Source organism: Nerophis ophidion, linkage group LG10 (assembly GCF_033978795.1).
Source record: "Nerophis ophidion isolate RoL-2023_Sa linkage group LG10, RoL_Noph_v1.0, whole genome shotgun sequence".
Classification (NCBI taxonomy): Eukaryota; Metazoa; Chordata; class Actinopteri; order Syngnathiformes; family Syngnathidae; genus Nerophis; species Nerophis ophidion.
This window is the reverse complement of record NC_084620.1, coordinates 10,056,145-10,065,301: the sequence shown is the minus strand read 5'-3', so window position 1 is coordinate 10,065,301 and position 9,157 is coordinate 10,056,145. Positions and strand designations below refer to the sequence as shown.

The 9,157-nt window shown below is 37.9% G+C and overlaps 1 long non-coding RNA gene across 1 annotated transcript in view; it reads left to right on the top strand.

Annotated features, from left to right (window-relative positions):
* Positions 1-2,417: 2,417 nt before the first annotated feature.
* The window catches only part of LOC133559837 (uncharacterized), an 84,683-nt gene continuing 77,943 nt past the window's right edge, over positions 2,418-9,157 (top strand). Inside the window, exons 1-2 of the long non-coding RNA XR_009808284.1 lie at positions 2,418-2,547; positions 2,773-2,883. This is a non-coding gene — a long non-coding RNA (uncharacterized LOC133559837). The remainder of the gene's footprint in view (positions 2,548-2,772; positions 2,884-9,157) is intronic.

Below are 9,157 nucleotides of genomic sequence, written 5' to 3'. Positions count from 1 at the left end.
ATCACAAGTAAGTCTCAAGTCTTTGCCCTTAAGTTTCGAGTTAAGTCCCGAGTCAAGACAGGCAAGTCCCGAGTCAAGTCCAAAGTCAAAACTGAAAAGTCTCAAGTCAAGTCCCAAGTCGTGCATTTTGAGTTTCGAGTCATTTGAAGTCCTTTTAACCACATACTAATATATTTATACAGATTGTGTATGCTTTGAAAACGCTGTATGTATTTATAATTAAAAAAAATAGTGCTGACATTGCACTTCATGATAGCACCATTAACCAGTTATTTTAAACATGTAACTCATTCCTTTACAAAATAAACACATTTGAAAAAACAAGTGCAATTGTACTTATTTGCACAAAAGTGTTATCATTGTATTTCCATGGCATATTGCATTGGAACTAGTTCCACAGCAGTTTCTATCCTGTTCTTACCTTATCTCATTGATCTCATCTCATACTGTAAGTGTTTATGTGTGTGTACACATGAAAAACATAAATACATGAACATAAGAATAAACAGAGTTGGACTTTTTAGATGTCAGGGCCCTATGGAATTTGTACACATATTTTTAATATAGTATACATTTTAACTGACCTTTATTTGATTATGTTTGTCTCTTTGTAGGTGGCTAAAATACGCGGTGTTGCTGACCGCCGTCTAACGTTATGTTATTGTGTGTGATACATTCACTAACGTAACATTATGTGTAGGTACGTCATGCAACCCTGCTTAAAAAAAAAAAAAATCACTTGACAAAAAGTATGAATGAGGTAACGAACTGCAGTGGACGCAACAGATTGCAGTGTTTGCAATGACGTTACAACCATAGACAAATTATAAGTAGATAGATAGATAGATAGATAGTACTTTATTTATTCCGTCAGGAGTGTTCCTGTAGACACAGCATTGGCTGCTGTGACGCAAACAATTTGGCCGCCTTCTTGAAGTGGTGATGAGGAGCTGGCGAGCAGCCTAAACTGACAGTTGAGAGGTAGAAAACAAAGATGCCGTTTTCCTGCTCAAATGAGCGGACTGTTGAAAATAGGAATCGGGGGATTACTTTTCACAAGTAAGATTTAACGTTAACGTACTATTGGTTGTATTTTGTGAAAAGAATAATACCACAGAGTTGAGAAGGAGCAAATATCTTCAATATTTGTATGTGAAAATCACAAAGAAATATTCTGGGGGACGATGACACCCCTACAGATCTTTGGTTTACAAACTTTCAGCCCCACCTAAAACAAAATTCACCAGCCACCACTGATTATGCAGACTTTCTGGTTTTCATATATGTTTAAGTATTTGTCAGACACTTTTATCCAAAGCAACATACATTAAAAAATACATGTAAAACAATCACTGTAAACATGATCATTTAAGGGAATAATGTAATAGAAAATATCAATACAAAGTGTTAAAACAGAATAAACTCTCTGCTGTTGTAGCAACAGAGATACAGTCTATTGGTCCGTAAGATATATAGATATCTAATATATTCATGCATTGTTTACATAGGATATACACATGTATATATATAACCTAATAATATTGTTTTTTCAATTTAAAAATACCTGACCGTTTTTTCCCCCTTCTCTGGGATTATTATTCCCAGTTTTGATCTTGGACGTCTGGTCACTTATAGCATATAAGTATATTCTATTACTGTTAAGCAAACTATGAACACACCAAAACATGTGCCCTTTATCATAGTTACACGTATGACAAAAAAGCGCGTGAAAATCAGTGGTATTCAGTGAGATAAAATGTGCTGACAGTTCATTGCTCCTGCCAAAAGAATTGCACTGAGTGGAGTGGATCACCACTCCAAGATGGCGGCCGCGCGTCTCGTCTCGTCAGCGCCAGTAGGCAGTAGCGCTCCTTACACTACGAATGAGGGGAAACTGAGTGAATATTGACAGGTTATATGATTATTTATTTTAAACTCTTATTCGGGCCACTTTAAAATGAATATTTCGGCATGTATTTGTAAAGAAATAAAGAAAATAAATAAATATAAAATAAAATATAACGCAAACTTATTTAGGGCGGGGGGGCTTGAGACCCCCTAAAATATGCCTAGTGACGCCCCTGCACCTTACACTGCTGTCGAATTGTCTGCCATATTTTCCAAAGTCCCGGAAGGCACCATGCCTGCACTAGTGATGCCTTCAAGTGCTGTGACCACTCGGAAAAACAAAGGGCTACTGGAAATAAAAAAAAAGTAGGATATGAAGGCTAAAGAAATGCATCAAACTGTTGTAGAATATTTAATTGATAAAGGCTTATATATTCAAATTTAGTTCGGTATATTGATTAAAATTGTACCGTGGTTTATATTCATCAATGTCACACACACTCCGATACAGTAGATGCCAGTGGGTACATTTAAAGCCGTGGTTGCAACTTGATTTTAAACCAAAGAAGAAGAAGACCCGGAAAACGCAATTTTAAAAATTTGCAGTTCAAAATACGCGCCCCTTTATTTAACTTAAATATTTTTTTTATACAAGGTGTTGACAAATAACTAGCTCTTTGTTTTCCTTTGGTTTTAAAGGTGAGGTCCAAAAATCACAATAATTTTTTATTCCGCAATGCTTAGTCAAGTGCATTTGTTTAATTTAAGATATGATTGATTTGGGAGCTATTTGGCATTTTACTGATTGCATGATTAGCATCAATCATGTCACTGAAGGCGCTCCAAGAACAAATTATCTTATTTCAAGACAAAATATTGTCTTAAATGTGCTGTCAACTAACGCAGGTTGCATCCTTCTCACAGGCTTAAAGATCTTTATTGTGAAAATGCACAAGAATTGTCAAGAAAAGAAAACGACATATTTTGGGATTGATACCTTGATTTCTTGCAGCTACATACTAACAAGATACATGGGTAAGTGCATCTAGTTATTATCATCACAATAACCTTGACGGGTGTACAATAAACGTCCACCTGTCATGCTTTTGAACAATATTGCCTCTTGGGGGCAGTGTTGCATTGCAAATCCTGATACAGCAGGTTATTTTTAAACTTTTGTGTGTAGTTAAAGCAGTGGTTCTTAACCTTGTTGGAGGTACCGAACCCCACCGGTTTCATATGCGCATTCACCGAACCGTTCTTTAGTTAAAAAAAAAAAAAAAAAAATAGTCTTCAAATTCAAGACAAAGTTATGTTTTTTTTTTTTTTTACTGGTGCACAAAATGAACCGTGTATGAACATCACTTTTTTCAAAGAACAAAAGCAACACAGTGCATGAACTCACAAGTTTTCTAAGAAAATGGATGGATGGATCATTTGTTGTGAGTCACAACAAATGATCCATCCATCCATTTTCTACCGCGTATTCCCTTTTGGGGTCGCGGGGGGTGCTGGCGCCTAGCTCAGCTACAATCAGGCGGAGGGCGGGGTACACCCTGAACAAGTCGCCACCTCATCGCAGGGCCAACACAGATAGACAGACAGCATTCACACTCACAGTCACACACTAGGGCCAATTTAGTGTTGCCAATCAACCTATCCCCAGGTGCATGTCTTTGGAAGTGGGAGGGAACCCACGCATTCACGGGGAGAACATGTAAACTCAACACAGAAAGATCCGAGCCTGGGATTGAACCCAGGACTGCAGGAGCTTTGTATTGTGAGGCAGACGCACTAACCCCTCTGCCACAAATTACACACCTGTAACTCACTGTGACTTCTGCTGTTGCCTTTCAGAGACTTTGAATTGATTGATTGAAACTTTTTTTCAGTAGATTGCACTGTACAGGACATATTCCGTACAATTGATCACGAAATGGTAACACCCGAATCAGTTTTTCAACTTGTTTAAGTCAGGGTCCACGTTAATCAATTTATTGTAGACCAGTCCAACTATACGTGGCTTCATCTTGGCAACTGCCACTCTCATGTCATTTGCACTACAAAGTCTGTTCCTTTTCTTCGTTTTCCACCCAGACATACAATACTAGTACACAGCTCATGAAAAACAATTTTTTTTGTTATTGTCATTGTAAGTGGGCCAAAACACCTATATTAGAAAATATCCATCCATCCATCCATTTTCTACCGCTTATTCCCTTTTGGGGTCACGGGGGGCGCTGGCGCCTATCTCAGCTACAATATTAGAAAATAATCTCATGGAAATGACTGCTATAATAATAAGACATCCATGCATCCATCAAATTTCTACCACTTGTCCCTTTCGGGATCACGGGGTGCGGGAGCCTATCTCAGCTTGTTATTTAGTCAGGTTTGGGATGGGTGTGCTGCTGTTTGCGTTTGCTTACGTGTATGGAAAATTAGAGGGAACAATGTTTGGGATATCCATGATATGCCGATAGGGAGACGTTTTTATTTACACGATGAGTCGGGTGTGTCTTGACTTCTGCGGCGGAGGCTCTGCCGAACCCCCGAGACCGACTCACCGAACCCCTAGGGTTCGATCGAACCCAGGTTAACAACCACTGAGTTAAAGTTAAAGTACACATGATTGACACACACACACACACACACACACACACACACACACACCCACACACACACACACACACACACACACACACACACTAGGTTGCATTTGACCCATCACCCTTGATCACCCCCTGGGAGGTGCGATGGCGGAAGAAGGCTGCAGCCCTTGATGCTGAGTGTCAAGCAGGGAGGTAATGGGTCCCATTTTTATAGTTAATGGAATGTAGTTATAAACTTTGGATTGATGGATTTTTAAAATAATAGTTACCTCATGGTCTGTGCTTCTCAGGGCAATGCAGTGTTAATTGTTGTGCTGTATAGGTAAGGCTCACAACCTGAGGTGTGCGCAATCAATACCGCTGAGGTGGAAGTGGGGGAAATTGAGGGTAACTGTGAAGGGTGGCAAAATATTATAAATGACCTGCAATGCACTTTTATGCACAGTTGTCATCAAAACAGGTTTTTAAAATACATAATCATGGGCTGCACTGTTTGAATGTCAAGTTATCCAAGATTGTATGATGGTTGGGTCACTACTGTGTCATCCATTTCAACAAACACAAATAATATTAATAATTTATTTAACCATGTATGGGCAGTAGGGGTCGCTGCAGCTCCATGCTGTAATCCTTAAAGAGATAAACGTTTACTGCCGAGCTGCAGAGTCATGCCCAGTGAATGAGATGACATTTTGATGCATATTTCATGCTGAGATTACTCCCCTCTAGTTGCTTGCTTGCTTTCCTTGGCTTTGTGCAAAAGTTATGCAAGCCCGGTTTGTCCTTGTTTGGGGGATTACATCTGCATTATACTCCCCCAGTGGGGAAATAAGCGTCTAAGAGCAGGGAAGTGACATTTGTACTAGTAAAGAGTTTTCAGGGGTCTTGCAGTGCATGATGCTGATGCTCTTCTGCTCGCTATGGATAATAATTGGTAAATTTCATTTATCAAATTATTGTTTTCCTACATTTGGTTATATTTTTAGTAACTTTTTAGTTGGTATAATATTTTGTAATTATTATCATTTAAATACATTAATACAAACTAGAGATATCTGATAATATCGTCCGATAAATGCTTCCACCATTCTCGTCACTGCCGCTGTGTCCTTGCGCAAGACATTTTACCCATCTGCTCCCAGTGCCACCCACATTGGTTTAAATGCAACTTAGATATTGGGTTTCACTATCTAAAGCGCTGTGAGTCACTAGAGAAAAGCGCTATATAAGTATAATTCACTTCACTTTAAAATATACTATCGGAAATTATCGGTATTGGTTTCAAAAAGTAAAATGAGTGACTTTTTAAAACGCTGCTGTACGGAGCGGTTCATATCCGGTAAAACACGGATGTAAGGAGAAGTAGTCAGCAGCCCCTTCCCTCTCCGCTCTCCCACACACAACACAGGAGTTGACGACTGCAGGATGAGAGGTTTACTGGCAACACTTGATGACCTCATCAAACCGCCACGAGCGCAGCATAACAACAACAAAGAGTGTGTTTTTGCCGGTACTGTTTGATTGATTGATTGATTGATTGATTGAAACTTTTATCAGTAGATTGCACAGTACAGTACATACAATTGACCACTAAATGGTAACACCCGAATAAGTTTTTCAACTTGTTTAAGTCGGGGTCCACGTTACTCAATTCATGGTAATGTAGCTGTGGCTAACAAGCCAGCGAGCTCGGTGACTGACTAACGACATCATGTCTATGGTTTGGGATTAGTTTAAAGTGTGTCTGACGGATAAAAAAGGGGCAATTTGCAATGACTGCAAAAAGTTGGTTATGCGAGGAGGAACCAAGACGTCTTCCTTTTAATAGGAGCAATTTGATCTCCCACCTCTTCAAGAATCATAATGAGATACTCGATGAATACAAGCAGAATATGTATGAAAAGCAAACACCGAAAAAAAGTAGTACCACACAGTTTTCACTTTAAGACTCCACCGAGAAAAAAAAAAAATACAACAAAAACCACCCCAAGGCGAAAGCCCTCATTGTGGTCAGGTGCCCTGTCTCAACAAAGCATTTCAGAAGCTCTGACTGACTGGTAGGCCACTTCAAGCACTCACCACCAGCTTGCAGCACATTTTTGTTACTCATACGAATATGTTAGAGCACAGCAGATTGAGCCCAGTTTATGATTTCCTGTTATACAGTATATCAGGCAGTCTTGTGCTAAAGGAGGACTATATTATTGTTTATTTTATTACTCTAGTATACTCTGGATTGAAGCTTTGTGCCTTCATTGTTTTTGTAGCTGTTGTTTTGAGGCATGTTTTTAAACAAAAAATAAATAATACACATTGTAAAAGTCAAAGTATAGCATTTCCCATAGTGGGTATCAGGACTATTTTTGGGAGAGCATGTCCCAAACTCCAAGCTGCTGTTTTGAGGCATGTTAAAAAAAAATAATGCACTTTGTGACTTCAATGATAAATTTGGCAGTGCCATGTTGGAACTTTTTTCCATAACTTGAGTTGAAGTTGTTCTCTTATTTTGGAAAACCTTGTTACATTGTTTAATGCATCCAGCGGGGCATCACAACAAATTTAGGCATAATAATGTGTGAATTCCAGGACTGTATATATCGGTATCGGTTGATATTGGAATCAGTAATTAAGAGTTGGACAATATCGGAATATCGGATATCGGCAAAAAAGCCATTATCGGACATCTCTAATAAAAACTTTTCACATTGTCATTATGGGGTGTTGTGTGTAGAATTTTGAGGACAAACATGAATTTATTAAATTTTGGAATAAGGCTGTAACATAACACAATGTGAATTTTTTTTAAATATTTATATTGTATTCATTATTGTTTGCCTATTTACTTCCATAAATTAGCATCTATTCCCTTCTATATGTAAACAGCCTCTGAGACACTTTTTTTCTGCCACATGTGTAAGAGTGACAGGAAGAAAAGCTCCGTAAAGCTGTCTCCCTCGACTTCAATTATAACAGGAGTTAAATATTTTTGTTCAAATATGCTTTTATGGCAAACTAAAAGAGCAACTAAACTAAAGAAGCAGGAATGACCAGAAGAGGAATAAATGTTGAGATACTTGTAATGGTGTCTCATGAGTGTTTTGATGTAAAAAGGGATGTCGCAGGTGTACCGCCATGTCTCTTCACACATGCTGATTGTTTTGACCGAGATAATTGGGCCCCTGTCTGCCGTGTGTTGTGTCGCCAATTGGTTGTTTCAACACCTGCCAAACACGGGATCACCGCAATTGTGCAAGCTCCGTGGCAAGATTGCGCCTCGTGAGCAAAACGCTGATATAATTGGATGTTGAAAGTTGACATCTTCTCAAGGGACAATAATATCAAAATCAATACAGGTTAGAGTAGTCAGTGTATAGCTTGTTTAGCACCATACATTCGCAATTAACTTTTGTGGTCTAAATATCTGCATGGCAACACAAGTGTACAGCATTTAGGGATGTGAATCTGCACCAACGCACGATTCAATTCGAATCCAATTCTTGGGGTGACAATTCGATTCAGAATCGATTCTCGATTTAAACCGATTCTCGCAATATATTTTTTGGTGTAAAATGAATACAAGTTACAGGTTACAAACGCCGCTCTTGGTTACTGACATACAACGTATATGCGCGGCTAGTAAGCACGGAGATGGCTTAAAAAAGTATTTTTAAAAATCGATTCTGGAGAATTTTGTATTGATTCAGAATAATAATAAATAAGAATCACAATTCAGATGTGGATAATTTTTTTTCCCCCGGCACCAACAGTAGCAACGTAATCATGTCTTAGACTTAGACAAACTTTATTGATCCACAAGGGATGTCCAACATAGTGGTGATAGAGTCATGATCTGGGGCTACACAAGTGCTGCCAACACTGGGGGAGTAGCAGTTCAATGAGTGTAAACATTATTATCTGAATAGGGGACAACCGGTAGCAAATGGATGGATAGTTGTGAGTACAAAGTGATATGCTTCACAATGAATATATCCTCGGTGTGAATATTCATAGTAGGTAACACTGTATTTTTGCGTCAGTAAAAAAAATATTAATATATGACTTATTTAACACTTTTATGAGTGGGACCCTCAAGGATCTAAGTGTCTTATAATGTTGTTATTTATTAAAAACGATCACTGCTCAAACAGTTATTATGAATCAAACTCAGTAGTTGGAGTCTTAAATAGGTCAATAATTCACATCAAATACTTGACAATTGAGATTTTAGGAGGAAAAATATTGCATATTTTTTGTTTTTGCCAGACAAAAAAGGGGTTTATTTTACAAAAAGAAAATCAAACATACAAAAACTAAATATCAATGAATACAAATTAATCTCAAGAGTTAAGCCTCAAAAGTAAAAATAAAATAATATCCGACTTACTTTTAACACTTTTATGAGAAGAACCCTCAAGGGTTTTTAAATGTCTTTTAAAAAAAATCTAAAACGGTCAATGCTCAAACAATTATTATGTCCCCAAATCAATGTTGTTGTGAATTATTGACCTATTTAAGGCCCTAACTACTTCACATCATATATTTTGCATAGTGTGTGTCTTTGTCATAGCAAAAAAATGTTTCCCTTGAAAAAAATGGCATAAAACATAAAAAAAAATAATATCAACGGATAGCTCTGAAGCTGATCTAGAGATTTAAACATGGAAAGTTAAAAATAAAATTAAAGAAAATAACAAGAC